The sequence below is a fragment of the Crinia signifera genome, chromosome 1, assembly GCF_055691185.1.
Source record: "Crinia signifera chromosome 1, ASM5569118v1, whole genome shotgun sequence".
Taxonomy (NCBI): Eukaryota; Metazoa; Chordata; class Amphibia; order Anura; family Myobatrachidae; genus Crinia; species Crinia signifera.
This window is the reverse complement of record NC_139217.1, coordinates 69,838,557-69,865,505: the sequence shown is the minus strand read 5'-3', so window position 1 is coordinate 69,865,505 and position 26,949 is coordinate 69,838,557. Positions and strand designations below refer to the sequence as shown.

At 45.7% G+C, this 26,949-nt stretch overlaps 1 protein-coding gene across 3 annotated transcripts in view; it reads right to left on the bottom strand.

Annotated features, from left to right (window-relative positions):
* PPARGC1A (PPARG coactivator 1 alpha) overlaps positions 1-26,949 on the bottom strand; it is a 1,315,783-nt gene that overhangs the window by 83,013 nt on the left and 1,205,821 nt on the right. The gene's annotated exons all lie outside the window — the stretch shown is intronic.

The following is a 26,949-nucleotide window of genomic DNA, read 5'->3' as shown; positions in this document are numbered from 1 at the left end:
CATTAGATTTAAATATTAACCCCCTCTCTCTCTCGTCACCATCCTATATTAATATACTCAAATACTTTTATTTTTTGTAACGCAACACACCAGCCCCCTCTTAAGTATCGCACACAGAATAGACTGGAACAGCAACATGTTACAGGTGTTTTCTATAAACAGTATTTTGTGTGTGTGTGTGTGTATATATATATATATATATATATATATATATATATATATATATATATATATATATATATATATATATATATATATATATACACATACACACACATACATATATAGACACACACACATATACATATATAGACACACACAAAAACATGTATGCCATTCATTCGTGTGAGAGTCTGCTGGGCTGTGAGTGGTTGGATACTGCAGCATGCTGCAATGCATATGCCCATGTGTACCCTGGATGGTGTAATGACTGGCATTAGTGGCTCACAGCATGGTTCCCACCAGGTCCCTAACCATGTAGTTTGTATGCTCTCTTCATGCTTACCTGGGTTTCCTCCAGGTACACAGTTTCCTCCCACATATATACTGGCAGTTTAATTGGCTAACAAATGAAAATGAACACCATACAGTATATACAGTATAATAGTATTAACATTTAGAGAAAATGTACAGCAGTAGCTGCCCCAGTTCACAATTCATGGAGGCAATTCAATTACAGGTGAATGATTTTGCCCAGCTGAAAAACACCCGGACTAGACTCCGGACCGCCGGACAGAACATCAAAATCTGCAGTCCCGAGCTTGTAGGGTCGGGTCCGGGGGGTGTCCTGTTCGCGGGGTGTCCTATTCGGGGGGGTGTCTTGTCCGGGGGGTCCCTGTGATAGCTATCACCAGGGACATGGGAGAGGGGAGATTACACCCTCCCTGTGTGGTCCAGACCGTTCGGTTTTTGCTACATGCCCGAACCATACAGGGAGACTTTATTCTACCCCTCCTCCTCTACCTGGTGACAGGTGTCACAGGGTGCCCCCCCGGACAGGACGCCCCAGGACAGGACACTCCCCAACCCGCCTGCACTTCATAGTGCTGCCACTGTCGCTAATGAATAAACATGTAACTAGTATAAGTAAATAAAATTCTTGAATGTTTTCTTTCAAGATATGTGTATGTCTGCCAGTGGGGCAGAAATGAGCTGCGTTCAGTGAGACAGGGATGTGCCACTGTCAGTGAGGCAGGGTGGTCCCACTATGAGTGAGGTGGGGATGTGTTGCTGTCAGTAAAGGCAGGAATGTGCCACTGTCAGTGAGGCAGGGATGAGCCACTGTCAGTGAGGCAGGGTGGTGCCACTATGAGTGAGGTGGGGATGTGTCGCTGTCAGTAAAGGCAGGAATCTGCCACTGTTAGTGAGGCAGGGATGAGCCACTGTCAGTGAGGCACGGATGTTCCACTCTCTGGGGTAGATGTATGAAACAGTTATAAGGGAGTAGAAGTGATAAAGTGCCTGGTACTTTATCATTGGCCAATAAGCTCCTGACTGTCCCTTTTTAAACCCAGCCTGTAACTTAAAACTCAGGAGCTGATTGGTCAGTGATAAAGTACCAGGCACTACCCCCTGTGAGGCATGTGCCACTATCAGTGAGGTATGGATGTGCCTCTGTCAGTGAGGCAGTGATGTGCAGCTGTCAGTGAGGCAGGCACGTCCCCCTGTTAGTGAAGGAGGGATGTGCTACTCTCAGTGAGGCAAGAATGTGCTGCTGCCAGTGAGTCAGCCATGTGCCACTATCATTGAAGCAATGGTGTACTGCGTTTCTGTCCAGCTATGAATACTACCTTTGAGGAGGGTGGCTGCCACTGACCATCTGATTGGTGCCCCAAAGGAGAGCCACTGCCACCAGCTGGGTCCTGGCAACAACAGGATGCAGCTGACAGGGGCCGGGACTGGTGTATCTGCAGTCATCCCTGGATTCTATGGACTGCATAGGCTGCAGTCCATAGAAGCCGACTACCGCAGATACAGGCAGGGAGTGGCTTCCTACAAGAATCCAGCTCTCTGCTAATCGCAACCCGCTCTGGTGATCCCGAAGGGAGCAAACAACTCGCAACAACACTGTCTGTCTTGCGGGTGACTGGCAGGTAGCCAGTCACAGTGCAGTCACAAACTGCAACCCACTCCAACGATGGTGGATTTAACTGGTAAAACCCACCACTGGTATTGTCTCTGTGACTGAGGGGAAGATATATTAAGCTCGTAAAGTGATAATGTGTCTGGTTTTTATCATCGACCAATCAGATCCTAACTGTGAAGTTACATGCTTGGGGCGGGATGTACTAAGGGGAAAATGCGATAAAACCCCCGTTTTACCGCATTTTCCTATGTATTAAAACCCCGCCGCCTCGGTAACGCAGGGAAGGGTATCGCCACCTTTGGCGCAAACCCGCCGACCCCCCTCTCCCCCTCCCTCTGGGTTACCTGGTCCAGGTCCTCCTGGACCCGGAAGGTAAGCCCTGCCTCCCCCTAGTAACGCAGCCGGACTTCCTTCCGGCTGCATGGGGGAGGAGGAGGCGCCGGGGACAGCCTGCTTAGCTGTCCCCGGCGTGGGGAGGTGACGGAGACCCCTCGCACACCAGAGTACAGGTATCGCAGGGGTCTCCGTCACCGCATCGCGATGCCAGCCGCATATGTTAGTACATATGCGCTGGCATCGTGGCGGACAGCCGGCGAAGGGCGGCGATGTATATTAATAAATCCCAATGTATATTAATACATAAATGAAACAGGAAGTCTCAGTTGGATGTGTTTACAGATGGTCGCATGACAGTCGAAAGTAGTTCTGCTTGGAAGGGTGCCGTCATTCGGAAATAATGCTGGACCAAAACTAGGTTTTTTGGGCGCCCGAGGCAAGGCAGTAATTTAGTGCCCCCCACCCAATGGGCAAAGTTCTGTCATCAGGTATAAAGCAAGTAGTAGACTGCGGAATCAGGCTTATCCTACCTTTCTCTATCTCTATGCAGATCATGTTGCCAGGGGCTGTCTATTTCTCTACCTTCTATCGGAGGTTATACCATGAGCCACTCGATCTTCACAGCTGCTGCTGCAACTGCCGCTGTATGGTGTGTGCAGCACCGCTTGGACCATTCAGCTCCAGGTGGGACAGAGTCCGGCTTTCAGTGAAGTTTTACCCCCCAAGCGCAACCCTCTCGTCCAGCGGTTTCTTGCTCCCTTGGATGCATGGTTCCTCCAGCCCCCCCATCCAGCACCTGGGACACCTGACCCCCTAGCTCCCCCCTTGTTAAGGCCCTGCATTGGGAAATAATAAATGGACATGTAATGTTCTGTGAACCATTATGTTAGTGCACGCAGAGGAAAAGCCCAGGGATGAGACTATCCGAAACTTTGGGGGGCGGGGCCTGTTCACAATGTCATCAAGCCCTGCCCCTAGTACTGTAAATACCCCGATTTGCAGGAGGGGCAGTGCTAAACTGACGCAATTTGCATAATTTTCGCCCCTCCCCCCACAAAGCTGCAAATTGCAGCGTTTAATCGCAGATGTGGGTAGATGCGGGGATCTGTGCGTTTCCGGAGGAATGGGGGAGGGCTTGGTTACCTTTCCGGTTGGTTGGTGGCCAAATTTTTTGGAGCTTCCTGGCTATTGTGGGTGATTAGGCAAGCCTGTGTTAGTAGGATTCCGTCTTTAAGCTATGCCATTATATATATATATATATATATATATATATATATATATATAAATAAATAAAATATATATATATTTTTTTCTTTCTTTACCAAATACGACAAAAATATTGTGAAAGAACTGTAAATTAATTTTGAATATTGTGAAGTAAAAATGAAGCCTAGAAAATCCTTTCAAGTGTATGATGCAAACCTGACACGAAAATTTGCATTTTTTTTCTCTCTGTCGCATATAAATAAATGATGTTGAACAATCTTGTTCCGATGCTGTATTGGTGATTTCATTAATCTGTGTCTGCTCAGAGGAGGAGTACACTAGCGGGCGAGGCATTCTCTCTCGCTACTCACTTATCTGCTCCTACTCCTGTAAGTAGGGCTTCCCCCACCACAACCGCCCAATGCATTTTCAAATAAACACAAACAGAAGCTAAAAAGGCTTCAAGGTGCAAATTATATTTTCTGCTTACCGGTTGAAAACAAAAACGCCAGCGAAATAAACATATGGATCTTTTTTTTTTACGCCTTTGGAAGATAATAGGGTTTTTTTTTTCAGTTGCAGGTGCAGCTGTTATGAAATTGAGTGCAGAGGATATATGCATGTACTGAGGAGATCATTTATCAATGCCCAAAGGGTGCACTACATGCTAAACTGATGCAATGTAATATCAAGCTGCTTTTCAGAAGCCATTTAAGAAACATGCATAGATCTCTCCTTTTTATCATCACGCCACCATTATATTATATAGGGATTCACGTCAATGCAAATGGCGTCTTTATGTACGGCCTGATTTCCAGGGAGGAGTGCAGGGTTAACAAACCAGCACCACTGTATAAAATGGCTAAAAATACCCTATATATATATATATTATAGTCTTGTTTCATAGGTAATTATTTTTGAAGCAACCGAGTACATTTCATTTTAGAAATTCACCCTTTCTGGATATAGTAAATCAATGTGCATTGTACAGGCCCACGGTTTATAAAAGAACCAAACCATTTGTTTTATTACAATGTCATCCATTGATGTCAGAGCAATCACAATTATAGACAGATACTGTAGGTCCAAGTGACTATCGGTTCCATAGTCAGCTTTGGCTTTTGGTTGCCAGCTGGGCTATTTATGCTCAACAACATAATTCTGAGGGATGAAGGCAGAGGTGAGGGCAATTATGTGGGGAAAGGTTCCAAAATTAGGAATATCCATATCCAAATAAAGTCGTAGATAAAGAGGACAGAAACCTCCCGTTGTGCATAGTTCTCCATCTCGGAATGGGATCTGGACAATGGGCCTGATTCAGTCTTGGACCCTGCGAGCAGCGAGCTAAGGCTAGCATTCGCTCACTGCCTTCAGGCGGATGGCTCGCAGCCCAGGCCTGCCAGTCTGAATTGGCCCCCATGAGTCGACATGTTTTAGATTGACAGTCAATTGGTAGATCACCATTGGTCGAAATGCAGTAGGCCAACATGTTAATGGCCAAAACATAAAAAGTTGACATCGTTTTTCATGGTTTCTTTCATTTTATTTTTAACTCTTTCATACTTTACCTTCCACCTGGACTACGACTGGGAGTTTTTTATTATTATTATTATGGTTTATTATATGGTGCCACAATACATAGATGAGATAAACCAAGAAGAGAGCGAATTACAGCACAATACAATTTAGGACAAGTACAATCCCCCGCAGCCTTACCTATCTTGCTGGTCCCGGCGGCTCCGTTGTTCTGCTGAGGACCACCACAAAATGGCCGCCCCCATTTTCAGCAGACAGTTTCAGAGAACTGTGTGCTATATGGGGGCGGCCATTTTGTGGTGGTCCTCAGCAGAACAACGGAGCCGCCGGGACCAGCGAGATAGGTAAGTCTGCGGGGGATTGGCGGGGGGGTGTAACTATAGCACCGCAGCCCCCGGCGCGTCCACATGCACAGCGCCCCCCCGCGGTGGCGGGGGCTGCGGTGCTATAGTTACGCCGCTGGAAATAAGGACAGTTGTGTCCCCCTGCACTGGAACAACCTCCCGCCACCCATCAGGCTTTCTGATTCCCTTATCTCCTTCAAGCGCTCCCTCAAAACCCACTAGCCTATCCCTCCTCCTAACCTCTTTTGATCCGCCTATCCTGCCTCCGTTCCCATCCGTTCCTACTTATCCTATTGTTTTTCGTTCGTCCACCCACCTATTTTTAGAATGTTAACTCTTATAAGTAGGGCCTTCCTTCCTCACGTACTCACCCTACCTCTTTACCTCACCCGTGCCCCTGTCCTGTTCTTCCCTTCCTCTACTTCATCTTCAGTCTCCTCTACAATTTTGACACCTACTTCTGAACTGATGCTGATTTTAGTTCTACCAGCAATACCCCTATTTATACTGTATTTTTCAACACACCCTGTACGTTACCTTGTAATTTGTTTTTCGTACGGCGCCTTATAAATAAACGTACTGCTACTACTTGTGTCAGGGGACAGGACACTGACGTAATTATCAGGGTGGTAGATAGATATATTACTAAGAAAGGCACATGAGGAGAGAGGGCCCTGCTCGTGAGAGCTTACATTCTAATATATGCTGAGTGTAGCAGAAGCAGAGGGAGTCACCTCGCCCAAAAGCATGGCAAGTGAAGCGAGCCATGCCAGTATACGGGGTACACTAATTGGGGGTCCACATACTTAAATGTCCATGTACGGATTGAAATAACAAACCCAGTAAAACTTTCACACGTCACTGTACCAGAAACCACATATCATTATCCTGTATGCCGTGCTCTTCTTAATGTGTAAATGGTGTGCTTAGATACTTGTTGGCTTAACCCTCTCCAAATGTAAAAGGCTTGGACACAAGCCTATGTGACGCTCACATAGGACTGCAGCCTGTTACCTTTCAATCACATGAGTGGTAAGGTCATTGCCTTGCACAAGACCAAAGAACACCACAGTCACCTTCTGAAATACTCTGCACTGCTGCCCTTAGTGTCACTAGCACTGGCCCTCTCTAGCTCTGCTCACTTTCAAATCAGTTACACAAGAGAATGCAGGAGATGGACAGTTAGTGTAACAGGTGACACATCAGCAGAATCTGTCATTTCTCCAGTGCAGTTTAGGAAATGAAAGCTATCACAAACCCAAGTCCCACCTGTGATTTTTGAACCCAAGTTCAAACTTTTCAAGCTGAATACAGGTCACCCATTATAAACACTGCGAACCGTGTTTAACCCTTTCTTTTAACCTGGGTTGAAAAAATGCGTGGTTGATTGACCCATGTTATTCAGCTGTGGTGCTTTAACGCTGCAACTTGACCCGAGTTGACCCTGCAGTTAACCTGCAATTATTTGTGTAATGTGAAAGGGGTATAACTAGTTGCAATGGGATACAGTACATTTGTGCTTTATTCTTAATGGCACCATTTATTTTAACATACAGGTTGAATATCCCTTATCCGAAATGCTGGAGCATTTTGGATAAGGGATTTTTCCGGTTTCCACCAGTGTCCACGATGGCCTTAAGGCAGGGGTTCCCAATCTTTTTCTAATCACGGCACCCTAGAATATCAAAATTTTTCCAAGGCACCCCTAGAACCCAAAAAATATATATCAAATTAAGTAGATTGTGTTTATATGTGCTTCTTAGGTTCAGTTATGTGGTAAAGGGCAGGATTTGGTTCTGATTATACACATTTTATGATTGGCAGCCACCAGCACTGGTTTTGTCCAGAAATAATTGATCATAAATAATTTGAATTGATCCTGGACGACCAACCCGAGGCACCCCTGCAAGTGTCCCAAGGCACCCCAGGGAGCCTAGGTGCACAGTTTGGGAACCACTGCCTTAAGGATCCTATTCAGTGGTCCCAGGGGTGCATTGCGCGAGTGTGCAGGCGCGCCGGTGACGTCACCGCATCGCCTGCGCACTTGCGCAGTGCACCCCTGGGACCGGAGATGCCGCTGAAGAGGATCCTGAAGCCCACCGTGGATGCCGGGGGACATGGTAAGTATGAAAAAAGTTGCAGGGGGGGGGATTCATTTAAAAAAAAAATATTCTGAAAAACCACGGTTTTTGGATTATTTCGTTTTTTGGATATTACGGATATGGGATACTCAACCTGTACTCCCTACTTTTTTAATTAAAAAGGGGAGGTCCAAGTGGATGTAGTATGGTGACACGATTTGTGGAGTTGCCATTTTCCCTTTGCTCCCAATTTCCACAGTTCATGCCATCATTCTGTTTGGGGGTGGGGGCCATGATAGCGAAAGTTGCTGCATTGTCAAGACCACTACACTGTGGCAGGGGGTTGGATTGTAGTCTCCTTTCGAGGAGGTCCGGTAAAAATACCCTAAATTCAGGAGCTTTGCGGACATTCCGGGAGACTAATAACTAGTTTCATGAATAAGCCCCAGACAGATCCGATCTTGGTTTTCAGTGTGGCATGAGACAAAGGAGTGGCTGTTGGGAGTAATCGCCAAGTCTAATTCGGTCCTACTAAGTTTTTAGTAGCAACATCTAAAAACATAAGGAAGGTCTTGTTTTTGGTCATGCGAAAGTTCAGAGGCTTGGCCTGTTACGGTGTATAAAGTATAAACTACTATCTGTCCCAGGACTATGCACAAAGCAGTAATTTGTCCACAGTCCTAAAGTTTTATTATGTCTACAGAGTGGAGAACCCATTTACATTGTGAGTGGCTTTCTGACTACGGGATGCAGTAAGATAAACACCACCACACCTTGCGATTTCTTTTATATCCAAATCACCTCAGACACACAACAGCCCTGCAAATATTTGAAACCTATTTATCTTTAAAAACATCAAAACACTCTTCAATTAGGAGATTGCAATTAGAATTGCAGGAAAGAGTACCTTCTCCAAGTGATTACATTAAGAGTGTTACTCTACTCTCCCTGAGAAAATAAACTAATTTCCTTTGCAGTAAGATTCTGATTCAATGATAAAAACTGCAGTAAATTATTGAGAGATAGGGCAAAGGTCACTCACTCTACCCTTAGTACACTGAACTGTGAAATAATGTAGTTGCCTGACTGATCGGAGTGCAGTCAATTTCTATTATTAACCCCAAGGTTGCCGGAAAGACTGCAGGAGCTTTTTGCATGTTATTGAATTTTGCATTCCCCGGCTCATGCATGGGAAAGGTTAAATATTATCAGTGGATCTGTGCTAGGTAACATATTCTACTCCAATCAATGTTCTCTTTTTTAATTGTGTTCAGTTTATTGACTTTGCACAGAGCATTGTTTTGTAAAAGTTACATTCATGCCTCCTATAATAATGCCTTTACACTGCAATACTCTTGTTCCGTGACCAGCTTTAATTTTTTTTTCCAGCCTCCCTGCCTCATGAATGAATGATTAACTGACTTTTTGTGGTCAAGTGGATTTAAATATAGAGCAATAAAACACAGCTTTGATTCAACACACAAACACATACACACACACACACACACACACACACAGTCACACACACACACACACATATATACACACAGACACCAGAACTTTGTAGGCCCCATAGCAACATTTTTAAGGGGTCTCTGTACCAATGCTTCTAGAACAGGGGTGGCCAAACCGGTCCTCGAGATCTATTAACAGTTCAGGTTTTCCAGACCACCTCCATACCTCCCAACTTTCAGGGAGGCGGGATAGAGGGATGCGCGCCGCAGGCGTGTCGGAAAATATCGGGGTGTGGCCTATACTTGCGGCTCTCCCGTGAGGCCACACCCCCGTTTTGATGCTATGGGGGCATGACCCAGAGGCTCTGTGAGCCTCTAGCCATGCCCCCAGCCCTCTGGCTGCGGGAATAGACGCTGTGTGCGTGCGCACAGCATTTATTCACCGCTGCTCAGCAGCCGACAGGGGGGACTCCCAACACTGCCGGCCGTGGGAGGGACGCTGGAATGTCCCTGAAAACCGGGACATTCCCGCGGTTTTTGGGACTGTTGGGAGGTATGCACCTATCTGGTGCACAGGTGCAGTCATTACTAACTGGCACATTTTCAAATGTGCTACATTCATTCCTAATTGACACATTCTACAGATTCACAGGTGCCCTGGAATACATGGAACTTTGGTAGATCTCGAGGACTGGTTTGAACACCTCTTTTCAACTCTTTATGTTAATATTATGCTCCATAGTAGTGTCCTACTTTTTGTTTATAAACCATTGCATTGTAGGGCTGCTAGTATATGTTATGTAACATAAAACTGCAATACGCATTTATTATACACAGTGTACAAGTTGATATTATGTCACATTACAATGCCCCCTATTTGCACTTTGCCACATTAGAGTACTCTTCAGTTCAATTAACGCCATATAAGTGCCCCGGTTATTATTATGATTATTATTATTATTATGTAACATTATAGCAGTGTGTGGGGAGGGGGATGGGTGTGTGTAAGGGGGCGGTAACGATACCTCCCTCATCCAAGCATGTTCGGATGAGGGTGGACATTTTGAATGATGGCCTTGTTGCAAATGCAGCATGACTGTTGTTCCCCCACCACGTTCGCCCCCCTCGTGTGCAGCATCGGCAAATGTGCATGCGCTTGCCGGTGCCAGTCCCCTCCACCAGGTCCCGTTGCTGCCCAATAGTGTGTATGAGCCTTTACAGTGCCGTCCCGTTCCTATTGTGCCAAGTTACAATGGCCTCCAGTTCCTATTGTGTCACATTGCAATGGCCTCCAGTTCCTATTGTATCACATTGCAATGGCCTCCAGTTAAAATTATGCCAAATTATTACTTACACTAAACACGCCTCTCACTGAAAATATGTCACACAATTCAGGCTGGTCAATGGATTAGACCCAATTGATTAGCAGACACATCTGGAAATTTGATGTGAATCTTTTATACGTGGGTCCTTGCCACCTTAAGAATCTGAGCCCCATAGCAATGCATGCACCCTTTGCACGCAAAATAGTTAGACACATGCAATTAAAACAGTGTTTGTCACATGCTGTATAATTGTGTAGTGGCAATGGACCAAATTTACTGCCACATCTTTGGAGGTTTTGAATTCTGGATACTGGCTTTGTATTTGATATTTTCATTATTGCATTAAACAGTTGATATCTGATCCTCACATATTATAAATTTACTGAACCATTAAAAATGTATACAGAATTTAGGATAGGTTACTGCTTCTAGCACAAAATGGACAAAATGATCCTTGCATGTTGATCTTGTGGATCTTCTCTACATCACACAGAGGGTTGTAAAGTTTGGTATTAGGTTAGTGAATTTTTTTTTTAAGACAAGAAACTTGTTCCTAATTTTTAATTGCATCTAACACGTCAGTCTCTGATTAGAGGGCAGCGTCCAGGGCCTCCAAAGGACTTTTCAGGCCCTCTGAACTAACAAAGTGTGGCCAAGTGTGTGGTATGTGGCAACAGCAAGTTGTGAATGTGTTGTGTATAAAATAACTCTGCAACACTAAGAGGTATTGCCTCGCCAGCTTGATGGCATGGCTGGGCCACCCCCTTGGCACCCCTGTAAGTAACAGTTTTGCAAACAAAACAGCTATTTACTGTGATGCTGTAGCTGATATTACAGTTCTTGATGCTTTCATTCTAACAAAACCACCCAAATACGCAGGTAACTTCTCTGTACCTTCTTGGCCTGAATTTCATTGGCCCTTATTCTGATCGGTGCGGATATTCCCGCATTCTTACGGTGCGGTCCGCACGCCACGGTGTTCTGCCGCGTGCGGCCATCGTCCGTAGAAACGCCCACGGGTCCTCCGCATTCGGACGGACTCACTCTTTAAGAACAGGGCGTGTTTACGGACGACATACAAACCATGCGTGTGCGGGAGAAACACTCAGATTCTGCACGGTATTACAGAGTATTACAGAGTATGCTCGGGAATACCGCATCCGAACGGGAGCCAAGCGGTGCTACCGCACGTAAGCGGAGTATTTACGCCAAACAACCCACTATTATGTATCTTCTGCAAGACATCACATGACCCACTTATTCAAATACCTATCCTCATAAAAAACTTCTTATTTGGAATTGGAATCAATTAGATGCCAATATATCCTTACAAGCATGCCTAACACATGCATTGCACACATTAACCCTTACAGCAATTGAAGTGCAATGGTTTCAATTAAAGCACTGACAAGCGTCCTATTAGTGAGTAATGAGTAAAGGAGTCGATTCTATTGGGTTCAGGTGTTAATGCTTGTAGTCATTAGGCGTACGTTCGCCTACCGCATGAACGAGTGGTGTCCGCTAAGCAATAGTACACTTGTGGACACCGCACATTTCTGCCCTTTTTGATCGCGTGCATTCGGAGTGCTATCCGAATGTACGCCCCCCAACATAAGTGTACTCCCCCGTATCCGCCCATGTTTCCGCCCCGTTTTGCCCACTTTGAAACTACGCCCATGTCTCATTCCGCATGACGCCCATAATACGCCCATATTTCCCGACTGATTGCGGGGAACAGTTTTGGACGGGATTTGGCCGAACTGGTACGGAGTCAAGGCGTGGCACATGCGCGTTGCGTTCTCCACGCATGCGCAGACGCCGAAAACACGCGATCCGAAAGTATGCGGTAAAGTCCGCGTCAATCAGAATAAGGGCCATTATCATCTGAATCCAGATAACACCCAAGTATAGGGCTTCTCCCCTGAACTCTCCCCTCTGGTCTTCTGCCTGGTTACCTGCTACAGTATTTATCAACCGTCTCATCTTGGATGTATCTTCACTCCCTAAAACGTAATCTCTCTAAAATTGAAGATGTTGTCCTTCTCCCCACCAAGACCCATCACTTATCCTTCGCCACCTCAGTTGACAATACTATACCTCCCTATCTCCTGCTTCCCAAGTCTGATGTCTAGGTGTCATCCTTGACTTACCTTAATCTTGGTGTTTTCCCATCTGTAATATTTTGAGGAACAAACCATTCCACGCAACGAAAGCTACTCAAATCCTGATCCAAGACTTATCAACTCACACATCTATTACTGGTGTAGGTAACCTACAGCGCTCCAGCCTCTGTGAAGCAACATATCATGGGATACCTGCCACGGTTTTTGCATGCATTAACTATCTCAAGGAATGCTGGTATTTGTGGTTCCTCAGCAGCTAGAGTACTAAATGTTGCCTAAACATATTGTAACCTCTTGTTATTGTTCTCCCACCTTAACTCTCTCACCATTCCACCTCTGCCAATCACTTTTACCTATAAAGCCTCCAACCACTTTTCTCCTCCCTATATATCCTGCCTCATTCACACAGATAGCTGCCTCCTCTTATTCTTTCTGATTAACTTCTCTCATGCCGAAATCCAGCATTTCTCCCGTGCTACTGCTATCCTCAGCAATTCCTTTCCAATGCCATATCTGGCTTCCCAGCCTTCTAATAAACCCACAAACCTCATCTCCTTAACAAAATCTACCACCCTTCCTACTAACTCCCCAACACTACTCCCCTATTCCTTTATTTGCTCAGCTGCAGCCCCTCTAGACTGTGAGCAGGGCCCTCCAGCTCTCTTTGGCATTCATCCATAGTTTTGGAATGCTTGGATTATATTTGTGTTGTTATGTATATTGCATATTGGTAAAATCATCTTGTCTATAACGGTTTTGCATAATCTCCCAAATAATGGTCCATTCAATATCTACATTGTAATGGAACCCTTATAAATGAAAACTACTGTAAACAAAAATATAATCGAAAACGTGAAATGTACTACTCAGTTATTATAATTATATATGTATACAATGCTCAATTTATGCTGTTGCCATATGTGAGCCATACATCTTCATGTGTGATACTCTGTTCCAACCATTGTATATATAATTCACCAATTGGTGGGCATCAATGACTGATGATCAGTCGGAAATTTCTGAAATTCAACATATTTAAAACTCCACAGCTCGCTAATCCTAACCGTTTTTTGGTCGGAATCGGCATGTCGGGGAAATCCAACAGATTAGATTTCTCCGATCCCCAAAACCTGACATTGGCAGAACGGGTAATTACCCCGAAACGTGCTACATGTATGGGCCCCATAAGGCCTCATATACAGTCAATATTTCTTAGTTCAAGATTTATAAATATTTATTATTTAAAAAACTACAAAAACAGGATTTATTTTGGTAGAACAGATAAATAGACTTTGATCAAAGCCAATTTCAGCAGCTGTACAAACCAACTTTATACTTAGACATATACTCCTTTCACACCGCACTTGTTAAACGGTATATTGCCGTTTTTTTCCCATTTTAAAACGTTTAAGGCTGCAGTGGGAAAGCACCAGAGTTAATTTACCGGTTAAAGATAACCGGTATTTCAAAATTTTTAAAAAGCAGAGTCCTACACGTTTCAGAGCCGTTTTTTACGCAGTGAGAATGGCTCTGAAATGGTATTTAGTAAAAACAACAGACTACAGACCTGTTATAGGCTGTCCCCTGCATTCTGCCTTGAAACATGTTCAGGGGATTAAACGGGTTGACTGATGTGATTGGTATTTAAACGGTATTTAAAACGGTAATCTGCTGCAATGTGAAGGCTCAGACCCGTTTTAAATACTGTTTCATATAATACCTGTTTTTAAAACAATTATGCAGTGTGAAAGTGGTAATAGAGTGTTCTGGATAAACAGGGGAATATTTATTAAAATGGTGTTCCAGCATGTGCTCAGGCATGCTGTAACCATTAGCAACCAGAGATTTGTTGGTTGGTTGCTGTGGTTACAACTCATTCATGAATTATTTTATCTAAGCTCTCAAGATTCTATTATGGTTCACTTGAATTAACTTCACGTGAAAAGGGCTGGGTCCATCACTTTGACATAGAACGTGCCTAGTGTCAACAACAACTTCAATCCCTGTGTTTGCTTAACTCTTTGGCGCTATGTCACAGAGGTGATTTTGACACCTAACAGACTAGACGCAATTGTTCAAGAATGACATTGTTAAATTGTACAGTACAGCAGAAAGGTGTTAGTCAATGCCTGCTGTGATTATCTTATTATAGGCGATAAAACATGAGGATAAAATAAATGAAAAGGAAAAAAGCCAAACAGAACTTTACTAATGCTATAGAACGCCTTACAAGTGTCTTGTCGCATTTCAGCATGTACTGTATCCATGTCATTCAGTACTTGCATATGCTCCTGGAATGTCTGTAAGGCTTAGGCTAAAAAATTGGGTTGCCCTCCTGACCTTCAGAAGAGGGATTCGGCATGAAAAGCCGGCGGTCGGAATCCCGGTGTTCAAAATCCCGACACCGGAATCTCGAACGCCGAAATCAGGACAAGGGGGGACGTGGATCGCCCCCCCCTTGTGGGCTCGCTGCGCTCGCCACGCAGCGGGCCCGCTGCGCTCGCCACGCAGTGGGCCCGGTGCCTCGCTACGCTTGGCACACTAATTTATTCTCCCTCCGAGGGTGTCGTGGACACCCACGGCGGGAGAAAGTGTCGGGATTTCGGCATTCGGGATTCAGGCGTCGGGATTTTGAACGCTGGGATCCCGACCGCCAGGATTTAAACTGCATCCCCAGAAGAGTGGGCAAGTCTCCAGGATTCTGCCCTAGTGCCCACAAATCTGGCACCCACCTGCATCCATCTAGAAAGGTGTGTGGTAAATCGCCATGACAATGCGAATAGGCAGACACACCCCCGCACTACCTTTAACCTTAACACATTTGGCATCAAACCACTGACCCCCCTCCTATAAGTAGCCACGCCCTTACACCTCCATCCGCTGCGTCAAAACATCTGCTTCCTCCCGGAGGGGGCAACCATAAAGTCGGCTAAATAAAATTAGCCAATAGGAGAGAGCCTCAGATAACTTACTTTCTGTCTATGGGGCTGTTTCAAAGGTGGATGCTATTCTGTAGCAGATGTTGCAGCTGCTACTGATAAATGGTGGTAATGCAGTAGGAGGCATCTTGTGTGAATAGGCTGCAAGGACAGGAAATCTGCTTCCATTGTATACATCTGTGTGTCGGAATGTGCAAGGACTTAAGGCGTCAAAAAGTGATAAAGTGTATAAGATCCAACATCTCCGTGCATCTGTTTAGCCACCTCTCTATTTCCCCCATTAAATATCAAGATGAAGCTTTGGAACAATTTACCAAAAAGATTGATCCTGGGCATCACATCTCCTAAAATGTGAACTCAGTCTTAACATATGTGTCCACTGAGGAACTGCCCAGGGTCTCATTATTCTACGGGCTGGCAAGGGTGAGTGGTAGTCAAACAATCAGAGTGACCAGGCAGCATTCCCAACCTGCCTGCGGCCAGGCAGTGCTAACTGTTGGAAGGCTAGAGCTATCCGGCAATCAGAGCCCTGACAGCCATTCACTGTATGGAAGCAGAGTCGTCATGGGATTGCGGGGCATATAATTTTTTATAATTGCTTTGCCCAGGGCATACAATGGTGTTAAGACAGCCCTGTGCCCACAAACAACAGTATAATGAGATTTGTCCCTATTATTATATTTCTGGTATCCAGCAGTGCCAGTACCTACAAATATCAATGCAAACTGCAAGAGGAGTAGCAACCAGGTACAAGAGACATCTTTCCAGCCAGGCTTTCTTCAAAGGGAAGGTGAAATTAACTATCTTTGGTAACTCTGGAAAGCTTTACCTCATAACCCATGAACCCCATTCACACCACCCGCAAATTACCGGGCTAAATCTTTTCAACCCAGTAATTTGCTGAAAAACCCGGGTTTTTTGGTGGTTTGAAAAGGTCAACACGGCAGCTTGGAGGAGCAAGCGCCAGCAGGGCGCCGCCGGTGCTCATCAGGTGGTAGAAGCAGAGAGGGTGGTGGGAGTGCCGCCATGCCGCCGCATTCCAGGTCCGGCACCGCAGATATCCTCCTGGCTCCGTCTCCTGCAGTTCTAATGAAAAATTACACGACAAAATGGCTGCCCCCATACAGCAGACAGTTTTTTAGGAATGTTAGAGGAGGCGGCGGCCTCCTCTAGCATCCTTAAAAACTGTCTGCTATTAGGGGGCAGCCATTTTGTTGTGTCATTTTTCATTAGAACTGCAGGAGCCGGAGCCGGGAGGATATCTGCGGTGCCGGACCAGGAATGCGGCGGCATGGCAGCATGCGGAGGGGTAAGGGGGGTGCTTAACTTTACTTGGGCAGGCGGGTTGGCGATGTCAATATCGGCGGGGGGGGGACGCAAAAATGTTAGTTACGCCACTGTCAACACGGGTCTTAAATCCCAACTCTCTGACCCTGGTCAAGAGCAAGGTCGGAGTGCCGGGATTTCAAACCTGTGTTGAACCTTTCACTCCACCGAAAAACCCAGGTTCTTCAGCAAATTACCAGGTTGAAAATCTTTAACCCAGTAATTTGCTTCTTGGTGTGAAAGGGGTATGAGGGAGCTCGTTAAATAGCCCCAATATTACAACCCCACACATTTGCACGTATGCCAGAGCGTTACATGTAGATCCATTTATATGGCTCAATGATCCCCCATGTATTATGTTCAGCTGACAACCGAGTGGGGTTAGTGGGCAACTGAATTTGTCATCCTGACAATTTGCCATTGCCGATGTAAACTATAAATGCTATAATGTTTGGTCAAATTGACCCAAAAATATCTGAGCATTTGTTCTACCAGCAGTTCCATTATCTGGCAATATTAGGGCTCATTTAGACCTGATCACTGCGGCACGATTTAGCATTGCTCTGCCATGACACTGCAATTAGATAGCCGCTGCCCAGTGAAATCGCACACACACACACACACACACCCTTGTGCAAGCCTTTCTCTGCAAATCCATTCGCAAGGATGTTCACCCACAAATGATGTTTCTAGTGCGTGCAGTCTGTGCGTAGTCCAGGACTTACTCGGTGGCTGCAACACAAACAGTTGGATCGAGGCCAGAGCTGACATCACACATCTTCCCCTCAAACGCCTGGGCACACCTGTGTTTTCCCTGATACTCCCAGAAAACGTCCGATTACCACCCCCAAATTCCAGCTTTCTGTCAATCACCTTGCGTACGGCCAGTGGTCAAAAAACTATCAGGATTTTATCGCTGCATGGCCTTGCGTATGCGCACTACGATTTGTACACATGCGTAGTCTATTGATAATCGCCCTGGCCTGAGAACTTGCAGCCATGCAATCAGGTCTGAATAGCCCTTATTGATCAGACTCGCCTAGATAAAATAAATATCTATTGCTGGATGTGTGCAGGAGGAGATACTTGCTGGTGATTTTTTGCTATTGTAATCTCACATGGCAACGCTTCTGTGCTCACAAAACTTTCAGCTTTGCTCGATCAAGCAACCTCGACAGAAAGGCCTTCCCTGGAAGGTTCTCAACTGCAGTCACTGCACAAAACCTATTCCTTGCCCAGGAAATCCATTTACATGGTTAATTAAGGTAATTAACAGGGCAAAGCATTAATCATTTATATTGTTTGCCTTAAACCATCACATCAGTATAATAATCACTGGGAAAGAACTCTGAATGGGAATGTTGACTCGATCTCATCTCTTATCAATTTCAGAATACACCGATTAATGCAAAAGTAAGTATATGTTCCTAAAGACTGCGACCGGGTTGGGGTTCCAGAATCTGTTTTCTGTTCAATTCTTTCAAATATTATAATGAAAACTGCTTTTTTTTTTACAGGAAATTTACTAAGATGGACTTTCTAATAAAGATGGGATATTTCCCAATGCAAGTTGATACCAATCAGAATCTACGTCTTATTTATTTAGAACCTTCTAGAAGATAATAGATATAGGGCGGGATGCTCTAAAGCAAAAATGCGGTAAAAACCCTGTTATCAGGATTTTTACAGCACTTCCATATGAACTAAAACCTGCACGCCGGGTTACCACTACGGCGGTTCCCCATCCCCTGCCACCCCGCACTGGCCGCGCCGTTCCCCCCTCACATAATGAACGGGCAGCCTCCTGCTGTGCTGCCGGACCGGTGACCTCCTCCCTAGCACTGTACTTCCCCTTCAGGGTGCACGGAGGAGAAGAGCCCTACAAGCAGCCAGGCACAGCAGGAGCGGGGAGAGCCGCCCAGGACCCCCTGGCACTTCGCCGGCTGCTTCACCAAGGACAGCTGTTACCGCAAGAGCTGCCCTTTGTGATAATAATCGCATATCTTAGTGCATATGCAATTATTATTGATGCGAAAGCTGGCGATGTGCTGCCAAGTTAGGTAGCGGATGTTAGTGCATCCCCCCTCACATTCTGATTGGTTGCTATGGGCAACAACCCAACTTGAATAGAAATCCCATCTTAGTCAATTTATCCCTTGGAGTCTGAAAACAGTGGGTCAGTTGTACAAGGTAACAGCTATAAAATGGCCATGCACCGCCGCTCCAGATGATAACTAATATCTGAACAATTGCGATTGCTCATAGCGCACATATTCTTTGCACCATGTCAAATAAGCTTTCAAGAAGAGCATTCATTTGGTGCTCTATAGCTGTCAAAGGCCATTCACACACCATTATGCTTGGCTTGGTTCTAAAATAACTTCAGTTTGTGGTTTTATAGTTTATAAAAGGATTAGGAAACTATTAAGATGTACTTGGTCTACAACTTCAATTACTCTTCAAAAGAGGAAGCAAAATACAGTACCCTAAACTCAGGAATGACGCTGACTTAATGCCATGTATACAGACACTCAGTGGGTAATAGAGCCTTTGTTCTGTGTGTTCCTTCCATATAACCTGCGCAGTGTTCTATTAAAGAACAATGGGGTACATTAATAAAAACTGGTGCTGTGCTAATGTGTCAGTAAAACTTCATAAAAAAACAGCTTAATGCTGGGTGTGATCTTTATCATGGAAATTTAAATTTTTAATTTATTGTACACCTGTTTCCAGGGGTGTCCCCAGAGTTCTGGGGGCCCCAGAGCTACATATTATAGGGGCCCTTGAAAGTACGTCTTGAAAGACACCTCTTCCTAGTTTGAATGATGTTTCATTTTGGGGCTGCCTATACACATTATGCCACAAAGGGGGCCTAATTCAGAATGGATCGCTGATTAGAGAAGAAACTGAGTTGACTGTGAGAAAAAAGCAGAGCAGTGGCGTGCAGGGGGGCTCCCAACTGCCATCCCCACCACCAAGGGACACTGTTGGCCCGGACGGGACCCGGGACAGTTCCAACAAAACGGGACTATCCAGCGAAAATCGAGACAGTTGGGAGGTATGTAAAGGAGAGTTGAGCTACAATGACGCAATCCTGTCACCGTTCCCCTGTAAAGCACATTTTCCCACTGGCCACAACCCCTGCACCAGCCAGATGGAGTGCCTCTCATTCAGCGCCGGGATCGGTAGAATGTCCCCGCTGGCGATCGCCAGCGGAGAGGTGCTACATCTGACTGGGACATCTCACACGCACACGCGTCCCAGTTTTTCGGCAGCAGGTGATGGAATCCCTGGCTATCTCCCTAAAGCGGGGGTTGGGGGTGCGGGGGGATGCGGGCACCAATGGGGGAGTGGATCGTGGAAGCGGTGGAGGGTGACGGACGGCTCCGTCGGAATGGGACACGTGAGCGTCTCGTGTGTGCAACGTCCCTACCGGCGGCTGGGCTGGCTGGATGAGGCCCGCCACATCTGTGAGTATGATACAGTGGGAGGCATACGGTACAGGATATCTGGTGCATGAATATCACCAGAATAATGCTTCATAACCTATAGTAGAAATAAAAATAAGATTTACAACCCCATCTTTACAGGTTAACACAACAATCAGTTTTCATAACTGTTTACAGAATGAACAACATAGAACATTGCTGCAGATACACTCAATATATCCTCTTTCAGATTAGCAATAATACTGAGAATAAATGCTAAACCCTAGAAAATCAATACAATAGAATAAAATGTGTGATTACATGAATAATATTAGATAATAAGATTTTTATTGCAGGCTACGCCATTGCTGCAAGCCATAGTGCTGCAGTGATACAGTATCCGGTAAAAGAGAACGGAGCAGAGGGGTTAAACTGGGAAATGAGAAACACACAGCATTTGTCTACAGTACTCTCTGAATTTAAATTGTATAGGAGCAAAGGATCCAAACATATAATTCTATTGTCTCTGTCACAACTGGTGACTACCTAAGAGCTTCCAAGGAAAAGTAGGCTGAGAAGCTGGATCCCAGGCTGTATTCTCCATCATTATAGTGTTGACATGAGATAAACTTTGCAAATCACACCACTGAATTGAATAAAGAAGCAGTCAGCAGTACTATTGTAAAATAGGGCACAGTGTGGGGCTTGCTGGATGAAATATTTGCCGTCATACATAATGCAAGAAATTGGATACTATGCAGCGTATAAAGTGCATATACCAATTACAATTTTCACAATGTATATTTACTGTCTGACACTCGCTCCACAGTATATTACTAATGGGGCCTAGACACGGGCCGGTTTCAGGTCATTTTCTAAGCGAACTGACTTGATTTGACCAGATAGCTTTTAAAACACCCCAACATCGCTCCGTGTGTAGCCCCAAGCGATGTGCGGCCCCACACGTCGCTTTCGTCGCCAGGGCCAGTGTTCTCACTGGAGAACACTGGCCATGATTGATTGCTCAGCACACATCGCTGGCACATCGCTGTGCAGCATGTGTGCTGAGGGATCTTGCTGAGCGATCTAGCATCGATCGCTCAGCAAAATCTCCCCATGTGTAGGCCCCGTAAGGGATTGTAAATGTCATATACTGTACCAATATCAATGGGCAAAGCATCGAGGCCGGGGCTCTGGTCTGTTCTTCAAACAAGTAAAAGCTTAATTTTATATGATTGTGTATGTATGTATGAATGTGCGATGCAGAGCCGGGTCTGACCAATAGGTGACTCAGGCAGAAGCGTCTGGTGCCCCTTAGCTCCATCGCCAATCGAATAGTGCAGAGGAGGTGGTGCTTAGCACATATAAACATACATGTTATGATGTATTAATGTATATGCTTGTTGGTTATTGAGGATCGGCAGCGCTGTGTGTATTAAGCACCCACTCTCACACTCTGGCTAGTTTTACATACCATAGTGATGTGTGACTTCGGGAGATTGGGGAAAACCGACCACTCCCGAACACACCCAATCCGAACTCGCTCTCCGAGCCTGTTTGGGTATTCCCGCCCAGACTCATAGCGTGGGTCTCCGGACCTTGCGAGATCCCACCGTCGCATCTCGAGATATCCGGACCCTATAAAGGGGTGGGCGGCCGGACACCATCTTCACTCCAGTCAAGGAGAGTGAAGAGGCAACGTGTGTCCAGTCCAGTGATTTATCACATGCAAAACTTGGCACACAGGGAGCTGCTGGGGAAATCAACAAGTCGGACAAGTCGGCCTAATGTATGGCGGCCTTAAATCATTGTTGTCTTGTTTAATATCATTTATACATTCTGTTAGGTGCTACAGAACCCTTTCGGCACCATATAAATAAATTATATAAGATTTAATTTTATGGGGAGTAGAACCATCCATGTTCGGAACATAGCAGGTGAGAGATTTTCCAACCGTTTTCCCCAGGTATGGATCATAGGATAGACCAGTGGCGGTTTTTACGTATGGGCTGCAAAATCCACCACTGTAGTGAAGCCAAATGCAGTCTGTGAGACTGCACTGGCTTCACTGTGACTGGCACCGACTTCCTATTGGAAGTTCGACCTGCCAGTCACCCAAGGCAGTCCCATTGGGAGGCATTCCATCCCTCTGGGATACCTCTATGGGCTGCTGCATGGCAGCCCATAAAATCCAGGGTCTGCACATGCGCAGTACCTACGGCAGTACTGTCTATGTGCTGGTCGCTATATTGTACAGGCTCCGGGACTGTGATTTCACTTCTAGGGCTGTTGCCGAAGCAGTCCATAGAAGCTGGCTGCATGCGCAGTACAGAGGTTGGTACTGGGCATGCGCCAATCCCGGTGCCTGTCATCATTGTACAAGCACTGGGAACAATGCAGCGGGGACCAGGAGGAGCAGCGGTGGCAGGGGGAGCCGGCATCGCATCCAGCAGCTTCCATCCTCCTACCATAAGGTAGGAGCCACCACTGAGATAGATACACATTAGGTCTAGAAGCATTAGGTACCGCTGAAGGTTTACATGCATGAAGGTTGACATGACTGAAGGATGACATGCATGAAGGTCAACATGAATGAAGTTCGACATGGGCTAGGTCCACAGGGTCATTAAGTCAACATGGCGAAGGTCGACAGTCAAAATGTCGACATGGGGTTTTTAACTACAGTAAGTGACCTTATCCCTTTTCCCCAATAGGAAACTGTCCAATCAAAACAATCGGAACAGTTGCGATGAATGGAATAGCAGTACAATATGGCCGAATATTGCAGAGTAAAACTAGTACAATATTGGATGCGAAGAATAAGAGATACTGCTGATAAGTCATTTTTGAGTGTAGTTTAAATAGTGCCATCGCTGAATAAGTTAAAGTTTTAGGTTAAAAGGTCCTTTGTGGCAGTTTTTATGTTACTTTTCTTAGAGATTATAGAGATATTTATTTTCCATTTTGCTGAAGGTTTCTTGTGTGTGTTTCTTAAGTCAATTCTATAAAAGAGTAGTTTCAGACCATGCCAAATGTTGCTAATTTGTATTTTTTTTTTTGCTGATAACTAAAGATGCAGATGATTATTTTTTTCCCTCAATAAACTGCATAATATGAAACACAATCCGGGGTTGGACCAACACAAGCGCTGAGTAGAGGTACAATCACTGATCTCCTAGTGTGGATGTCACAGGCAGTCAGTGTTGATTTTAGATCCTCACTTGCACACAGTATGGGTCTGATGGGTGTGGGTGATCACTTCCCTGGACGCATGCAGCAGACAGACACTTACTTTAGAGTTCTGTCTCGCGTTCTCATAGCGTGTTCTTTATAGGGGAAATGACCAGCAAACATTCATCTGTATTTCAAGCTGGAGCGACACTTACTTTCTAATTCAGTCTCGCATGCACGTAACAGGTTCTTTAATGGACCAGGTATTCACAGCTTGAGCAGGGATAACACTTTATTCCACACGGTAAAATCACAGGTAAGAGTGGGACAGAGGAAGCACAGAGAGGCGTAGATGATCCGGCGGGTTCGCGCTGCAGACGCAGCCGCTGAAGACGCTTCCCAGCGATCCTAAGTCCCTTCTGTATAAACACTGCTGGAGTGAGCAGGTGAGATGGCGTCAACGCGTTTCGGAACCGGAGTTCCTTTATCAAGATCTTGATAAAGGAACTCCGGTTCCGAAACGCGTTGACGCCATCTCACCTGCTCACTCCAGCAGTGTTTATACAGAAGGGACTTAGGATCGCTGGGAAGCGTCTTCAGCGGCTGCGTCTGCAGCGCGAACCCGCCGGATCATCTACGCCTCTCTGTGCTTCCTCTGTCCCACTCTTACCTGTGATTTTACCGTGTGGAATAAAGTGTTATCCCTGCTCAAGCTGTGAATACCTGGTCCATTAAAGAACCTGTTACGTGCATGCGAGACTGAATTAGAAAGTAAGTGTCGCTCCAGCTTGATATACAGATAAATGTTTGCTGGTCATTTCCCCTATAAAGAACACGCTATGAGAACGCGAGACAGAACTCTAAAGTAAGTGTCTGTCTGCTGCATGCGTCCAGGGAAGTGATCACCCACACCCATCAGACCCATACTGTGTGCAAGTGAGGATCTAAAATCAACACTGACTGCCTGTGACATCCACACTAGGAGATCAGTGATTGTACCTGTACTCAGCGCTTGTGTTGGTCCAACCCCGGATTGTGTTTCATTGTTGTACTGGGAGATAGATGGTCTCCAGGACCTATTAAGCTGCTTATTATTCATTTAATTTATTGTACACTTCACGCCAGGTTGCAAGTCCTTGTTTGTTTGCTAAACTGCATAATATGTTTGTTGCTATATAAATAAATTAGAAAAACAGACAAATTCTTAAAATATCTTGATATATTGATTCTTACAGTTTTGATATGTCAGCTCTTATGGGCCAATGGTTGGGATCCTGCCAGTCAGTATATCGACATCAGACGTCAGTACTCCGACAGGGGGGTGAGTGCAAAAAAAGCTCTTTGCGGGCTCGGTGGCTTGGTGTGCTTGCCACAGGTTCTATTCTACCTCTATGGGTGTCTTGGACCCCCACAAGGAAGAGTAGCCCCTTTTGGTCACGATCACGACTGTCGGTCAGTCGAACAGTCTGGATTTCGACGTTGGTACAGATGGAGCACCTCTCAGCCAGCTCAGGGAACCACCAAATTCCCTAAGCTGGCACAGGCTGGCGAAGAGATGCTGCATCTGACGGGGACGCACAACCGTCTCACACGCTTACGCTTCTCAGTTAGACGGCGGTGGGGAGTGGATTCCCTGCCCGTCTCAGCTTCAGGAAGACGGGCAGGGTTAGTGGAGGCTGCGGGCGGTGATGGGGGAGCGGCGGGGAGCCGGCGGGCTCTATCAGAACTCGTATCGTGCGCACGCCCCCTAATGAGAGCTGCTCCATCTGTATGTTTCCAGAGGAAAACATTCATTTGGTGCATGTGTTTACCTATATTCTGTAGATACAGATCAGGGACTTGCAATAAATAATATCCCAGTGATATCAGCCCCTATCACAGCTTTTCAGTTAACGTTCCCTCAAAGAAGCCTCTATAAAGAGGATGATGGCAAATCCCCATGACATACTAGCCCTGAGAGTCAATGTCCCAATCATTATGTATTTAAAGCATGGCAGGGGCTGTGGCATTCACTGAGAAATCACCTGTAGCCAGATCTGTTTCAGCCTGCTGTGGTCTCATCAGTGCAGGACAGGATGTTCTGGCCAGAAGAATACTGAGCTTTATAAGCAGAGTAATGAGGAGACTTTCAGGCATTACTCCACAGGGAAAATATTCAAACGAACCTCTCTACATATACTCATATAAAACATTATGGGGCCGATTCAGAGCCTTCAGTTCGGAGTCTGCGCAGGTATAAACCCGGGAGCGAATTACTTACTCGGGGAGGGGAGGGAAGGGGCGGACAGGACAGGGAAAAGCGATGCCTTTTTGGCAATCTGCAGGCATCTGAAAAGTAAGTATGGACTTATCAGAGCAAAGGCTGCAGAAATCAGTCGATGGTCTGCATGTGAGTTCATGTTCACATCCCCTTGCATGCTAGTGAGGGGATTCGGTCGTCAGGGGGCGGGTGAACATACACAACCTAGCGAACAGTACTGAATCAGGCCCAATATACAACTACACAAACATATATTATTAAAACATCCCATATAACTATTATACTGCTGCTTACCATCACTTCCTATGTTATTATTACAACAGGTCAAATAAATGGCCGGTGTTTTCATTTTCTGCCCAGGACATCTGAAAAAGGACATGAAGGGCCAGATGCAATAAGCTTCAAAAGTGATAAAACGGAGCATGATAAACAGCCAGCCAATCAGCTCCTACCTGCCATGTCACAGACTGTGTTTGAAAAATGGCAGGCAGGAGCTGATTGGCTGGCTGTTTATCACTCTCCGTTTTATCACTTTTGAAGCTTAGTGCAGCTGGCCCTCAGCGAGGAAGTCTTTCAGGTAACAAACCTAAAGCTATTAGGAAATCAAATGTTTGCAAATTGTGTTCCCCTGACAGCATGAAGCCCAGCTGGAAATGACCAACAGTGAAAGGAGGAACATATGTGTAGAGCCTCCGTGACTGACGGACGTCTTAATGCCAGCTGCACTTGACAATTAAATAGAGCTCTAGTTTGGAGGAATAAGGGAGACAATGCCCAGACTTAAGGGGCTGTTTAATTTCCAGTCATTTCCAGCAGAAGTGCAGAAATAGGCTTTACACTAAATGATTGATTAGAATTCTTGTAATTTTGTTATGCAGGGAGGGGGGGGGGTGATAAGGGGTGCAGTCACACGGTTATATGATAGGACCTTAATGGGACCCCATGCCTGGACCTTCAAGTTCCTGTGTCCCTGAAGATTTTTGCAAGCCATTGGTGGAAAGAACACGGGGCTTGTCCTAACCTTCTGTCAATAAGAGGCCCAACAACCCTATCCCACTAATACCAATTTCTCACAGAGGGCGGGATGTTCTAACATCCGCAGCCCAGCTCCGCCCCCCCTTCGCCACCCATTGCATACATAATTATCGCATATGCTCTAACATAATTATGACAAAGGACAGCTCTTGCGTTAAGAGCTGTCCTTTGCGGTGATTTAGCGGGTCCAACCGGGTCCCGCTGGCTCCCCCCTCCCTTCCTTACCCGGCGCCCGCCTCCTCTCTGCACCCGGAAGAGGATCATATTGCAGGGAGGAGGAGGTCACAGGTCTAGACAGC